This window comes from Anolis carolinensis, chromosome 1, assembly GCF_035594765.1.
Source record: "Anolis carolinensis isolate JA03-04 chromosome 1, rAnoCar3.1.pri, whole genome shotgun sequence".
NCBI lineage: Eukaryota > Metazoa > Chordata > Lepidosauria > Squamata > Dactyloidae > Anolis > Anolis carolinensis.
This window is the reverse complement of record NC_085841.1, coordinates 362,524,341-362,538,515: the sequence shown is the minus strand read 5'-3', so window position 1 is coordinate 362,538,515 and position 14,175 is coordinate 362,524,341. Positions and strand designations below refer to the sequence as shown.

Below are 14,175 nucleotides of genomic sequence, written 5' to 3'. Positions count from 1 at the left end.
CTCCTCCTCGGAATTAACTGGAGCTCCGGGATCCTCTCTTTGCCACTTCTGATCCACTGATCTCAAAATGAAAAGCCGGGAACGGGTAATTCAAAAGAGTGTGGGCTGCGGTTAATCAGCCCCAAAGTCTCTGTTCTGGCAGCCGGAAGATTTGCCGGAAAACATGCGGTGGAAAAAAACATGGCCTTCCTGGGACCGTATCATGTTCAAAGGCTTCTGGTGGTGATTTCTAGTTCTCTTCTCTCCAATTTCCTTCCCATTTTTGGAAACATATGTGTCAGTTACTCCTTTAACAGATTAAATCCAGATCTCTGCTTTGCAGCATCTTTGATATTTTAGACTTCAGTTTCCATCATCCCCTAATGTAGGCCCATGCCTGAAGGATGGATATGAAGATATTTCTGAATTGCAAATCCTAGTATTCCTTGCCACTGGACAGGTTGACTGGGGATGATGGGAGTTGCAGTCCAACATGAAATACAAGGCGAGTATGCAGCTTCTAGCTCAGCGTTTCCCAAACTTTGGTCTTCTAGGTTTCTTGGATTTCAGTTCCCATCATTCCCTCATGTACACCCAGGCCTAGAGGTTGACAAGCAACCCCTGGGGTGCAGGGTTCATACAGATTTGGCTGGACTGCAAATCCCATAATTCCACTACTGGTCAGACTCACTCGTGATGATGGGAGTTGTAATCCAACAGGGCAAGTGAGAAACCTCAATGTACAGTAGAGTCTCGCTTATCCAATGTAAACAGGCCAGCAGAACGTTGGATAAGCGAATATGTTGGATAATAAGGACAGATTAAGGAAAAGCCTATTAAACATCAAATTGGGTTATGATTTTATAAATTAAGCACCAAAACATCATGTTATACAACAGATTTGATAGAAAAAGTAGTTCAATACGCAGTAATGCTATGTAGTAATTACTGTATTTACGAATTTAGCACCAAAATATCATGATGTATTGAAAACATTGACTACAAAAATGTGTTGGATAATCCAGAACGTTGGATAAGCGAGTGTTGGATAAGTGAGACTCTACTGTCATTACAATGGAAGTACCTAGAATTTGATCTTTTCCAAACTCTGGTCTTCTAGGTGTCTTGTATTGCAGCTCCCATCATCCCCTAATGTAGGTCCATGTCTGGAGGTCAACAGGTAGCCACTGAGAGCAGGAATGGGAATTATGCAGAATGTAGCTGGATTGCATTCCTTGCCAATGGCCAGACTAAGGATAATGGGAGTTGCAGTCTATTGTGAGCTACAGGATGAGTGGAAAACCTCAGTTTTTCTTCCATGTGTTTTGACTTTGCCTCTCATTATCTCCTAATGTAGACAGCTGGGATAGGAACCATGCTTATGCTGCTGGACTGCAAATCCTAGCATCCCTTGCCACTGGGATGATGAGAGTTGCAATCCAACATAAAATACAAATGAAACTGGATGAAGAGCACACTAGTTTCAATGGTAGAGGTCCACATTATACCAGTATTTCAAATATATTTGTCTGTAGTATGGTGAGGAAACTAGAACTCCCAGGGTGAGAACACCAAGCACCTCTCCCTAAACTATAAATCTCCATAGCATCTAATAATAAAGTTTGGATCAGAAATTGGCAAAGTTGGGCCGTGCAGGTGTTTTGGACTGCAACTCCCATCATTCCCGACAGCCTCAGGCCCCTTCCTTTACCCCCTCAGCCGCTTAAGCGGCTGAGGGGGTAAAGGAAAGGGCCTGAGGCTGTCAGGAATGATGGGAGTTGCAGTCCAAAACACCTGCACGGCCCAACTTTGCCCTTTTCTGGTGCAGATGCACTCAAAACGAAATCGGAAAAAGTTTTTCCGCTCTGGTTTATTATCTTAAGGAGAAGCTGGCCTTCTCATTACCGCACACAGGAGAGGGGGGAAAAAAGGAAAACATTTTGCTCTCTCCATGGAAAAAAAGCCAAGCTTGATCCCTAGGGATTACGAAGGAATCTGTTTAAGGGCTTCCAGTTCGCAGAGGCCCCCAATTACGGACGCGAGACGACGACGGAGAGAAAAATGTGATTTCTTCGTCCGTTTTGCTTCCTGTCTCAGGTTAAATTTAGGAGCCTTCCCTCACCACGATTTAAAATAGGTATGGCCCAGAGCCACAAGAACCGCATCGGATGCTATCGAGCAGAGTTTGAGGAAGTTCCCTGTTTTGGACTGCAACACCCAGAATCCCCCTAAACGTAACCATTCCCAAGAGTCGCAGAATTGCCTTCTTATTCCTAATTTCACAACAAGCCACAGTTGACATTCCTGGTGGAACAAACAATGTGGAAGAGTAACATTTTGGACGAGGACTTGATGAAGCATCCAGTTGGGGGATTCTGGGAGCTGCAGTCCAAAAGCATGACTTCCCCACAGTTTGATACAGCTTCAAATAATGGCTTGGAGATGCAACTACATCTGTAGAATTAAGGCAGTTTGGCACCACTTCTACATCGACTCAAAAATATGTAATCCTAGAAACTGTAGTTTGGTACTCTTTGTGCAGAAAAGAGTTTGTCAAACTTTGTCAAACTTTTGCTCCCAGGATTCCCTAGCCTTGAGCTATGGCAGTTCAAGTGGGGTCAAACTGCATTAATTCTACAGTGTAGATGCACCCCTAACCCATGTAGATGCCATCATTTGAACAAGCTGAGACCAAGATCAAAAAAGGGCAGACTATTATATTTTTACTCACGCATAAGTCGACTTATGTGTGAGTAAAGATATAATATTCTGCCCTTCTATGATCTTGGGCTCAGCTTGTTCTAATTTTACTCATGCATAAGTTGAATGAGCCCCGGTGGCACAGTGGGTTAAACCGCAGAGCTGCTGAATTTGCTGACTGAAAAGTCAATGTTTCAAATCCGAAGAGCGGAGTGAGCTCCCGCGGTCAGCTCCAGCTGCTGCCAAGCTAGCAGTTCGAAAACATGTAAATTTAAGTAGATCAATAGGTACTACTCTAGTGGGAAGGTAATGGTGCTCCATGCAGTCATGCCAGTGGCCACATGACCTTGGAGGTGTCTACGGACAACGCTGGCTCTTCGGCTTAGAAATGGAGATGAGCACCAACCCCCAGAGTCAGACATGACTAGACTTAATGTCAGGGGAAAACCTTTACATAAGTTGACTGTCTAAATCAGTGGTTCCCAACCTTTGGGCCTCCAGGTGTTTTGACTCCAACTCCCAGAAATCCCAGCCAGCTTGCCAGCTGTTAGGAACCATGGGAGCTGAAGTCCAAACCACATGGAGGCCCAAAGGTTGGGAACCACTACTCTAAATAAACCAAGGAATAGTTTTGTAGCTAATATTATATTCATATGATCCATGGATAAGAGTCATGATCTGGCTACAGAATTCCACTGGAAGACTTAGAGATTCCTACAGAGAATATTTTTCATCTAATCTGTAAACAAACAAATCTGCAAAAGTCAAAAACACAAATTTGGAGAGATGGCTGTAATAATGAAAACATGTATTAAGATCAGCTTACGTGTACTGTGTCCATATACTTACACTACTCTCATTTACTTTTTGGACCTTCCAGTTCACATGCGCTCTTATTACTACTGTCATAGAATCACAGAGTTGGAAGAGAGCCCTAAGGGCCATCCAGTCTAACCCCATTTTGCCATGCAGGAAGACACAATTCAAGCTCTCAGAATCATAGAGTTGGAAGAGACCCCATGGACCATTCAGCCCAACCTCCTACCAAGAAGCAGGAAAATTGCATTAAAAGCACCCCTGACAGATGGCCATCCAGTCCCTACATTCTCCAGAGAAGGAGACTCCACAGGTAGCATATTCCACTGTTCATTAGCTACTACAGTCGTTACTACCCAGCTACTATGAGGGTTTGAATCGTGTGGTTCCCTTTGCATGCATTACAACCACACTTTGTTGTTTCATTCACTGATTTGCTGATATTTTAGCAACAATACTGAGAACTGATCTGGTGTAATAGGATGTCTGCAGGGGTGAAAACCATGAATCACAGAGTTAGAAGGGACTCCAAAGGCCATCTAGTCCAACTCCAATTCGCCATGTAGGAAAACACAATTTAAAGCCCTCCCGACAGATGGCCATTCAGCTTCTGTTTAAAAACCTCGAAATAAGGAAATTCCACATTAATACATTAGGTGACCTTAGGGACATAATTGCACCAAAACAAACCCATAATCCATAGGGATTACATTGGCACATGGGAATATTCGCCCTTCCAGGATGGAGTGCCAAGAAAAACAGATCAATAAGGTGCATACCATAGGTTAGCAGACGGCACAAAAGACTGAAATGGGAAATTATTACAGGCTTTCTGTCTGAAGAATGAACTTTCTGAAACATCTTTGAAGTGGCAGCCTTGTCCTTTGGCAGAGAGGTGGACTACAACTCCCATCATCCCCAGCAAGGATGATGGCAATCAGAGACTAACCCATTTGGAGGGCTTCAAGCCAGGAAAAGCTGCAAAATGTTTACAAAGGGGGAAGGGGAGAGGGAAGAAGAGGCACGCATGCGCACACACAAAATTCAACACAAAGAGACATCTGGGTTGAAAATGTCAGTGAGGAAAAAAAAATATATATATAACAAACTCTGCTGCAGAGGAATTTGGCTCTGCGTTTCCAGGAATGTTATTTAGAAAGAGACTTTCCGAAGCAGATTATCTGAAGTAAGGATTCAGGACTCCAATTACAAACACAAAAAGTTTGCAGTTTTCTACTCCGGACTCTCCAAAATGACAACTGCAAAATGGTACTAACTAGGACACAAAAATACACTATATTGCGTCTGGTTTTTGGAAGCTAAGCAGGGCCAGGCCTGGTTAGTAATTGGATGGGAGACCGCCAGTGAATATCGTAGTGCTAGAGGGTCTACTTCAGAGGAAGAGGCTGGCAAAAACTTGCCTAAGAAAATCCAATGAAATTCGTCAAAAGTTGGCAGGAGACATGTACACAACCAGGATGATACTCGTCTAGATGGATCAACAATCTTAATATAGGGTTGCTGAGAGTTTTCCAGGCTGAATGGCCATATTCCAGAAGCATTCTCTCCTGGCGTTTCACCCACATCTATGGCAGGCTTCAGATGTTGTGAGGTCAGTTGGAAACTAGACAAGTGGGGTTTATATACCTGTGGAATAATGTCCAGGGTGGAAGAAAGAACTCTTTGAATATTGCAATTGATCAAAAAGCAGTCGTGCTTTGAAGCTGCAAGATTATTCAATGCTAATCAGGGTGATCAATTGCAACATTCACACTTGCCTTAAACAGAAAAGGGTTCTTTCTCCCACCCTGAACATTATTCCACAGATATATAAAGCCCACTTGCCTATTTTCCAACTGACCTCACAACCTCCGAGGATGCCTGCCATAGATGTGGGTGAAACGTCAGGAGAGAGTGCTTCTGGAACATGGCCATACAGCAACCCAGTGATTCCAGCCATGAAAGCCTTCGACCACACAATATTAATATAAATCAGCCTATTCAAAACAACTGTCTATGTTTTCCTTACATTGGAACACTCTCATATCAGCTTGTCATTTATCTCGGGCGTGTTGTTGAAGGATTTCATGGCTGGAATCACAGGGTTGTTGTCTGTTTTCCGGAAGTATTCTCCCCTGATGTTTCACCCACATCTATGGCCATCCTCAGACCTCACAACCTCTGAGGATGCCTGCCATAGATGTGGGCGAAACGTCATGAGAGAATACTTCTGGAACATGGCCATACAGCCCGGAAAACACACAACAACCCTATCTGAGATGTCTCCTTAAACCATGGGCTAGATCTACACTGACTTAACTGTGCTGAACTGCATTATATGGGTCTACACTGACCCTAGAGTATAGTTTCAATCTGTATTACATGGCTGTATAGATTCAGACCTTCTGTGTTTGTACCTTCTGCAAGCATCAACGATCTCAACCATCTCTTGCAAATCACATTCTCTCAGCCTCAGAGGAAAGCAATGGGTTTCATGGCTGACTGGGGCTCAAACTCAAGAGTTGTCATCCAAGGCTGAAATCACTGGCTTTTGTAGCTGGAGTCCCTTTAAATTATACACAGTAGAGTCTCACTTATCCAACACTCGCTTATCCAACGTTCTGGATTATCCAACGCATTTTTGTAATCAATGTTTTCAATATATCATGATATTTTGGTGCTAAATTCATAAATACAGTAACTATTACATAGCATTACTGAGTATTGAACTACTTTTTCTGCCAAATTTGTTTTCTAACATGATGTTTTGGTGCTTCATTTGTAAAATCATAACCTAATTTGATGTTTAATAGGCTTTTCCTTAATGCCTCCTTATTATTCAACATATTCGCTTATCCAACATTCTGCCGGCCCGTTTATGTTGGATAAGTGAGACTCTACTGTATATCTATATATATAAAAGAGTGATGGCATCACGGCAATTCACAAAACAACAAAAGTACAGGCCCCCCAACCTCAAAATTTGACAACACAACCCATCATCCACGCCTCAAGGTTGATACAACAAAAAGAAAAGAAAAATAAAGTCCTAATTAGAGGGAGAGCAATAATTGTTTTTATCCAATTGCTGCCAGTTTAGAGGGCTACTCTCTGCCCACTTGGTTGCCTAGCAACCAAGGGACAGCCAGGTTTCAGTTAGGGGACAGGCAGATTAAGGCCTCATTTAGACTTCTTCCACAGATTATCTAATTTGCACTGGATTATATGGCAGTGTAGACTCCAGGCCCTTCCACACAGCTATATAACCCATTTATAATCTTATATTATCTGCTTTGCACTGGATTATCTTGACTCCACACTGCCATAGAATCCACTTCAGTGTGCATTTTATACAGCCGTGAAGAAGGGGCCTCAGATAATCCAGTTCTGAGCAGATAATATAAAATTAGAAATATACAGTAGAGTCTCACTTATCCAATGTAAACAGGCCGGCAGGATAAGTGAATATGTTGGATAATAAGAAGGGATTCAGGAAAAGCCAATTAAACATCAAATTAGGTAATCGTTATACAAATTAAGCACCAAAACATCATATTATACAACAAATTTGACAGAAAAAGTAGTTCTATGCGCAGTAATGCTATGTAGTATTTACAGTAGAGTCTCACTTATCCAACACTCGCTTATCCAATGTTCTGGAATATCCAACGCATTTTTGTAGTCAATGCTTTCAATATATCGTGATATTTTGGTGCTAAATTCATAAATACAGTAATTACTATATAGCATTACTGTGTACTGAACTACTTTTTCTGACAAATTTGTTGTCTAACATGATGTTTTGGTGCTTAATTTGTAAAATCATAACTTAATTTGATGTTTAATAGGGTTATCCTTAATTCCTCATTATCCAACATATTCGCTTATCCAACGTTCTGCCGGCCCGTTTATGTTGGATAAGTGAGACTCTACTGTACTGTATTTACAAATTTACCACTAAAATATCACAATTGATTTAAAACACTGACTACAAAAGCATTGATTATGAAAAGGCAGACTGCGTTGGATAATCCAGAACATTGTATAAGCGAATGTTGGATAAGTGACATTCTTCTTTAATATGAAATAATTACTGGGATAGAATAATGCAGAACAATATAATCTCTAAAACCAGGACAGTAAATAAACAGGGGAATTCCACACAGGAAACAATCAGGGCCAGCTAACACCTCCCAACAAAGTATTCCCATCATCAAAGTCTGGCAAATCCTGTTTTCTCAGGGCCACAGACAGTAGAAGCACATAAAATATCTCAAACAACACCACTCTGAAAACATGGGAATTCCAGACAGGAAACAATCAAGGCCAGCTAACACCTCCCAACAAAAAATTCACTCAGGGAGGAAACAGCCAGGCTTTAAAGCTGCAAGGCCATTACATCCTAATCATTTTTCCTAATTGTAGCATTCATACTTGCCTCCAACAAACAAAAAAAACCAATCAGAAATATTGTATATTCACAACCTTTAGGAAATAATACCCCCGATGGCACAGCGTGTTAAAGCGCTGAGCTGCTGAACTTCTGGACTGAAAGGCCACAGGTTTGAATTGGGGGAGTGGAGAGAGCCCCCACTGTTAGCTCCAGCTTCTGCCAACCCAGAAGTTCGAAAACATGCAAATGTGAGTGCATCAATAGGTACTGCTCCGGCGGGAAGGTAACGCCGTTCCATGTAGTCATCCCACATGACCTTAGACGAGTCTACGGACAACGCCGGCTCTTCGGCTTAGAAATGGAGATGAGCACCAATCTCCAGAGTCAGACACGACTGGACTTAATGTCTGGGGAAAACCTTTACCCTTGACCTTAACTACCACCAATTCCTCAAGACTTTATTTCCCAGACCACCAGACTTCGCCACAGCAACGCGTGGCCGGGCACAGCTAGTATATATATATAAGAGCGATGGCATCAGGGCAGTGGACAAAACAACAAAACTAGAGGCCCCCCAACTTCAAAATTTGACAACACAACCCATCATCCATGCCTCTAGGTTGATACAACAAAAAGAAAAGAAAAATAAAGTCCCAATTAGAGGGAGAGGAATAATTGCTTTTATCCAATTGCTGCCAGTTAGAGGGCTAAGCTCCGCCCACTTGGTCTCCTAGCAACGAACTCAGCCCAGGGGACAGGCACAAGAGTTTGGAGAGACCCCTAAGGGCCATCCAGCCCAACCCTTTCTACTATACAGCAGGACACAATCCAAGCATTCACAACACATGGACAACATATAAATACTATACGATACTACACAGGGACATAGACCCCCTCTATCCTCACCACTTTCACAGTTCACAAACAACCAAATGCATACTAAACATAAAGACAACCATACAACACACATTCAATACCACCACTACCTCAACAAGTTCTCACCAACACCACCAGACAACGCCACAGCAACGCGTGGCCGGGCATAGCTATATATATATATATGTGTGTGTGTGTGTGTGTGTGTGTGTAATGTACGTTTGTAGGATTGAGTAAACAACAAAACCACTGAACCAAATCACACCAAATTTGGCCCCAATACACCAACACATCCAAGGTATGTCCTTCACTTAACCCCCCCCCCCCCCCCCAAAAAAAAAAACAAACACCTGGATTGGCCTAGGTATAACACAGCCAGGCATTGAAGCTGCAAGGCTATTCAGTGCAATTTAACCAGACCAACAAAGTATTAACCTTGGAAGAAGGTGGCCAGGCTTTGAAGCAGCAATACTACTCTGTACTATTAAAGCTGGCCAACTAAAGAGTCCCCTAGGTAGCAAGCAGCCAGGCTTTGAAGCAGCGAGGCTATTCATTGCAATTCTAGCAGACCAAAAAAAATTCCCCTAGAACACAAGTACCCAGGCTTCCAAGCAGCAAGCTTATTCCATTGCATTCTAAATCACCAAACAAGGATTCGCATAAGAAGGAAACGGCCAGGCTTTGAGGCTACAAGGCTACTCACTGCTATTCCACCTGGCCAACAAAGGATTCCCATAAGCCACAACAATGCGTGGTCGGGCACAGTTAGTTCTATCTAAAAGTGCTGTTTTTCTCTCCATCCCTATTCACAGACATTGGCCCAGGATTGTGAATAATATTCTTTGCAGGAGAAATCTGCAGAAACACGTTTTGAATGTGCCTCTTTCCCGACTAAATCAACGAACACTCTTGGAAGCTGCTGCTGCTGTTAATACAGCGCCATGAATACACATAAAAAGACATCCAGCGGAAGGAAGGGGCTAAAACAAATACGGAAACCAATGCAATTACAAAAGCATGCCATCTAAATACATACAACGGGATGATGATCGTATTATAGCGTGCCCTTCTGGGGGTTGTAATAGTTGCTTCTGGGCGATGAGATTAAATGGGCCCAATCGGAGAGGGTGGTGTGTCCCAATACAAGCTTTATCATGGCACTCTGTTTAGAAAGACCTTCATAGATGGCTCTCCGGATATGGCCTCGGCCACTGTGAATTTTTCCTTTTATTTGGATTCCACGGCTGGGAAGTTAACCATTGACTCTCCTGCTGGAATTCCCCCAAAACAACAGCAAGTGAATCAGGCTGTGGCATAGACATGATGGCATTTAATGGGATTTAAGGCCATAGGATTGAATGTGCCAATAGTTCAAGTCAGAAAGTTTTGATTTAAAAAATGCAAAACATTTAGAAACTTCCATTCCGATGAGCACAATCACAGATACAACAAACGAAGAGGGATGTATTGTTTGGGAGCATTAAAGAGAAACATCTAACTCAGGTTTAAGCGGCTTCCCCTGCCATTGAAATCACAAGCATGATTTCAATTTCAACAGAAAGGAGGAAACCATGAAAATGAACACAATCTGGATACCAGTATTTTTAAAAAACTCTAAAATCAGGACAGCAAATAAAGAGCAGCACTCAGAACACAGGGGAATTCCAGACAGGAAACAATCAGGGCCAGTTAATGTCAGAGTAATTGCAGCCCAGCAGTAGTTGGATGGAATCAGTGGAACGCAGAACGAAGTGACACCCAGAGACGTTAGTAAAACTATATACAAAGTTTTACTGTAAGCAGTAATAATCAAGACAAACAGACTTACAGACAAACATAGGACTTGACTCTCACTCTAGGCAGACAGCACTCAACTCAACTCTGAACTGATGCAATCAGTAATGTACAAACACTTGTGTCTGGACACTCACCAGTTCCAGCCACACATCAAGGACATCACAGCTTTTTGGAATTAACTCTTTCCAGACTATGTTACACTCTGGATGATGCAATTTTTAATGCCTTTTAAATTTACTTGTGTGTTTTTGTAAAACCGTATACTGTATGCTGGTTTTATATCTGTAAGCCGCCCCGAGTCCCTCTGGGGAGATGGAGGTGGGGTACAAAAATAAAATTATTATTATTATTATTATTATTATTATTATTATTATTATTCAGTATGCAACACAGGCAAGACACAAATTTCATTTAAACACTACCAATACACAAACCCCACATTAACAGTTAACACCTCCCAACAAAGGATTCCCCCAGGCAGGAAGCAGCCAGGCTTTAAAGCTGCAAGGCCATCCAATGCTAATCAAGGTGGCCAAAGGAGAGAAAGAGACTTGAGCCTTTAAATATTAGGGTTGGAAGGAGATGCTCAGAGGCCATCCACTCGAACTCCATTCTGCCAGGTTGGAAGACACAATCCAATCCCTCCTGACAGATGGCCATCCAGACTTCTTAAGAAAGAGGAAAGAAGAGAAAGCCAGGCAGCAACAGCCAGGCCTTGGAGCTGCAAGGCTATTCAATGCTAATCAAGGTGGCCAAAGAAGAGAAAGAGACTTGAGCCTTTAAATCTTAGGGTTGGAAGGAGATGCTCACAGGCCATCTAGTCTAACTCCATTCTGCCAAGCTGGGAGACACAATCCAATCCCTCCTGAAAGATGGCCATCCAGACTTCTTAAGAAAGAGGAAAGAAGAGAAAGCCAGGCAGCAACAGCCAGGCCTTGAAGTTGCAAGGCTATTCAATGCTAATCAAGGTTGTCAAAGGAGAGAAAGAGACTTGAGCCTTTAAATCTTAGGGTTGGAAGGAGATGCTCAAAGGCCATCCAGTCTAACCCCATTCTGCCAAGCTGGGAGACACAATCTAATCCCGCCTGACAGATGGCCATCCAGACTACCTAAGAAAGAGGAAAGAAGAGAAAGAGAAAGCCAGGCAGCAACAGCCAAGCCTTGAAGCTGCAAGGCTATTCAATGCTAATCAAGGTGGCCAGTTGCAATATTCACACTTGCCCCCAACAGACAATATATATCAAGAGTTTTTTCTCACATCCTGGAGAAATACCCTGTTTCCCTGAAAATAAGACAGTGTCTTATATTAATTTTTGCTCCCAAAGATGCGCTAGGTCTTATTTTCAGGGGATGTATTATTTTTCCACGAAGAAGAATTCAAATTTATGGTCGAATTTTTTAAAAATGAAAATTTATTATCTACTGTACAGTAGTTGTCATCACAAACCAGCGTAACCAAACTGTGAACCCTTTCAATAATTTCTATATTATATTTTATTGATATACTGTTTTTGAATTACTGTTTTAAATTTCTGTTCGTATGTAAATTTATGTTGTTGTTGGGCTTGTCCCTGTGTAAGCTGCCCTGAATCCCTTCTGGGAGATGGAGGTGGGATACAAGAATAAAGTTATATTATTATTATTATTATTATTATTATTATTATTATTATTATTTCTTGTTACTACCTTTATTTCCATGTACAATGATCTATGGTATGTACATTTATCGATCCTGCATGCTTCCAAACAAAAGCTTTGCTAGGTCTTACTTTCAGGGGAGGCCTTATATTTAGCAATTCAGCAAAACCTCTACTAGGTCTTATTTTCTGGGGATGTCTTATTTTAGGGGAAACAGGGGTATATAAGCTCCACTTGCCTAGTTTCCAACAGAACTCACAACAAGATGCACCATCTTGTCTAATGTGCACCGAAATTTTCAAAAACCTGAAACCCAAAAAAGTTTTTGCTGCCGAATGTAATATGCAGCAGCAAAAGGGTCACAGTGTTGTCGAAGGCTTTCATGGCCGGAATCACAGGATTTTTGTGTGTTTTCCGGGCTGTATGGCCATGTTCCAGAAGCATTCTCTCCTGATGTTTCGCCCACATCTATGGCAGGGATCCTTAAAGGTTGTGAGGATGCCTGCCATAGATGTGGGCGAAACGTCAGGAGAGAATGCTTCTGGAACATGGCCATACAGCCCAGAAAACCAGTGATTCTAGTCATGAAAGTCTTTGACAACACAAAGCAAATTTTGGCAAAAATCAGCCACAAAGCCAAAGGACATTCGGACTGGGGACGAAAGCAAGCCAAGTGCCACGTCGCCTCCGCTGCCGGCTTCCCACCAGGGATTCCCTCTTGTCGCAGTTCTTAAATAACCCCCATTAATTATTGAAGGCTCGTTTGGCCGTCCGCACGCTCCAATCTCCACAACAGACTGCTTTTACGGATCCCAACCTCCCCAACCACAGACCAGATCTGGACAAAAGTAGCACAGGATGCGAATTCAATGCTTTTGGATTTGTATCTGTTGCAATGACATTTACTCTGGGAAACAAAATGGCAAGCAGCGCGTGTTTCCAAAAAAAAAAAAAAAAGCTGAGAAAAAGCATCAAAAGTTGTTGCAAACAAACACCGCTTTCCAGGAAGTGTATAGAAACAAGATCTGCGCCCAAAAGAAAAGGCTTTTACGTCTCTTCATTATTTGTCTATTCATCCCGTTTCCAAGCCTGTTTGGAAAACCAAAATGGGGAGGAAGAAGTTGAGATCATCTGGAAATTTGGAATTCGCATACATTTTCGACATCTGGTCTGAATTATGCTTTTCATAGCCCTGCCTTGGATGTAATAGGATAATTGCTTGCAGATTTTTCATTTTTTTTTCTCTCTCCCCTCCTCCTTCGTTGCGTTCTCTCAAAAACATAGCGGGGTTTTTGGGGATGGGAAGAAGGAAGAAAGCCACACACTATTCAGAAATCCTCTTGCGTTTCCAGAAAATATCAGGGGGAAAGTAAAAAAGGGAATCAATCTTCATGAAGCAGTATTCCATAAAACCACAACTGAACAGAAGGCCAAAAGAAAGGGAAGAGACAACAGACACAAACCGGGTCATTTTTCATAAACGTACAAACCATACCACTCTGGAATCACTCCATTTGGTCCAGTCTCAGAGACTGTTGTTGTTGTTGTTGTTGTTAGTCCCGCCACCAAACTGCAAATCCAAGGCTTCCAGCCTGTTGTTCACACTACGTAATTATAGCATCTTGATTCCACTTTAACTGCATCCTAGAGAACCCTGGGATTTGTAGACAAGCACTAGAGCTGTCATTACAGCTGCATCTACACTGTAGAGTTAATGTGGTTTGATACCATTTGGATCAATGCTAAGGAATCCTGGGAGTTGTAGTTTTACAAGGCCTTTAGCCTTCGCTGACAAACTGCTTTAACAAACAACTGCTACCCTGATTCCCTACCACTGAGCCTTGGAAGTAAAAGTGGTGTCAAACTGCATTCATTCAACAGTGTAGATGCACCTTAGGTGTGAATGCAAATCTCAGGAAGCCATAATATGGAACCATGGCTGTTAAAGTGGAATCAGTATTGTAGTGGTTGGCTAA

General features: G+C 42.2%; 1 protein-coding gene across 3 annotated transcripts in view; it reads right to left on the bottom strand.

The window, feature by feature from the left end:
• The window catches only part of frmd6 (FERM domain containing 6), a 194,895-nt gene that overhangs the window by 68,168 nt on the left and 112,552 nt on the right, over window positions 1–14,175 (bottom strand). Inside the window, exon 1 of one of the 3 annotated variants that reach the window (XM_062968675.1) lies at window positions 9,801–12,661. The exons of the other annotated variants lie outside the window; for them this stretch is intronic. The gene's annotated coding sequence lies outside the window, so the exon portion shown is untranslated. Of the gene's footprint in view, window positions 1–9,800; window positions 12,662–14,175 lie in introns of those variants that run through there. 3 annotated transcript variants of the gene reach the window in all.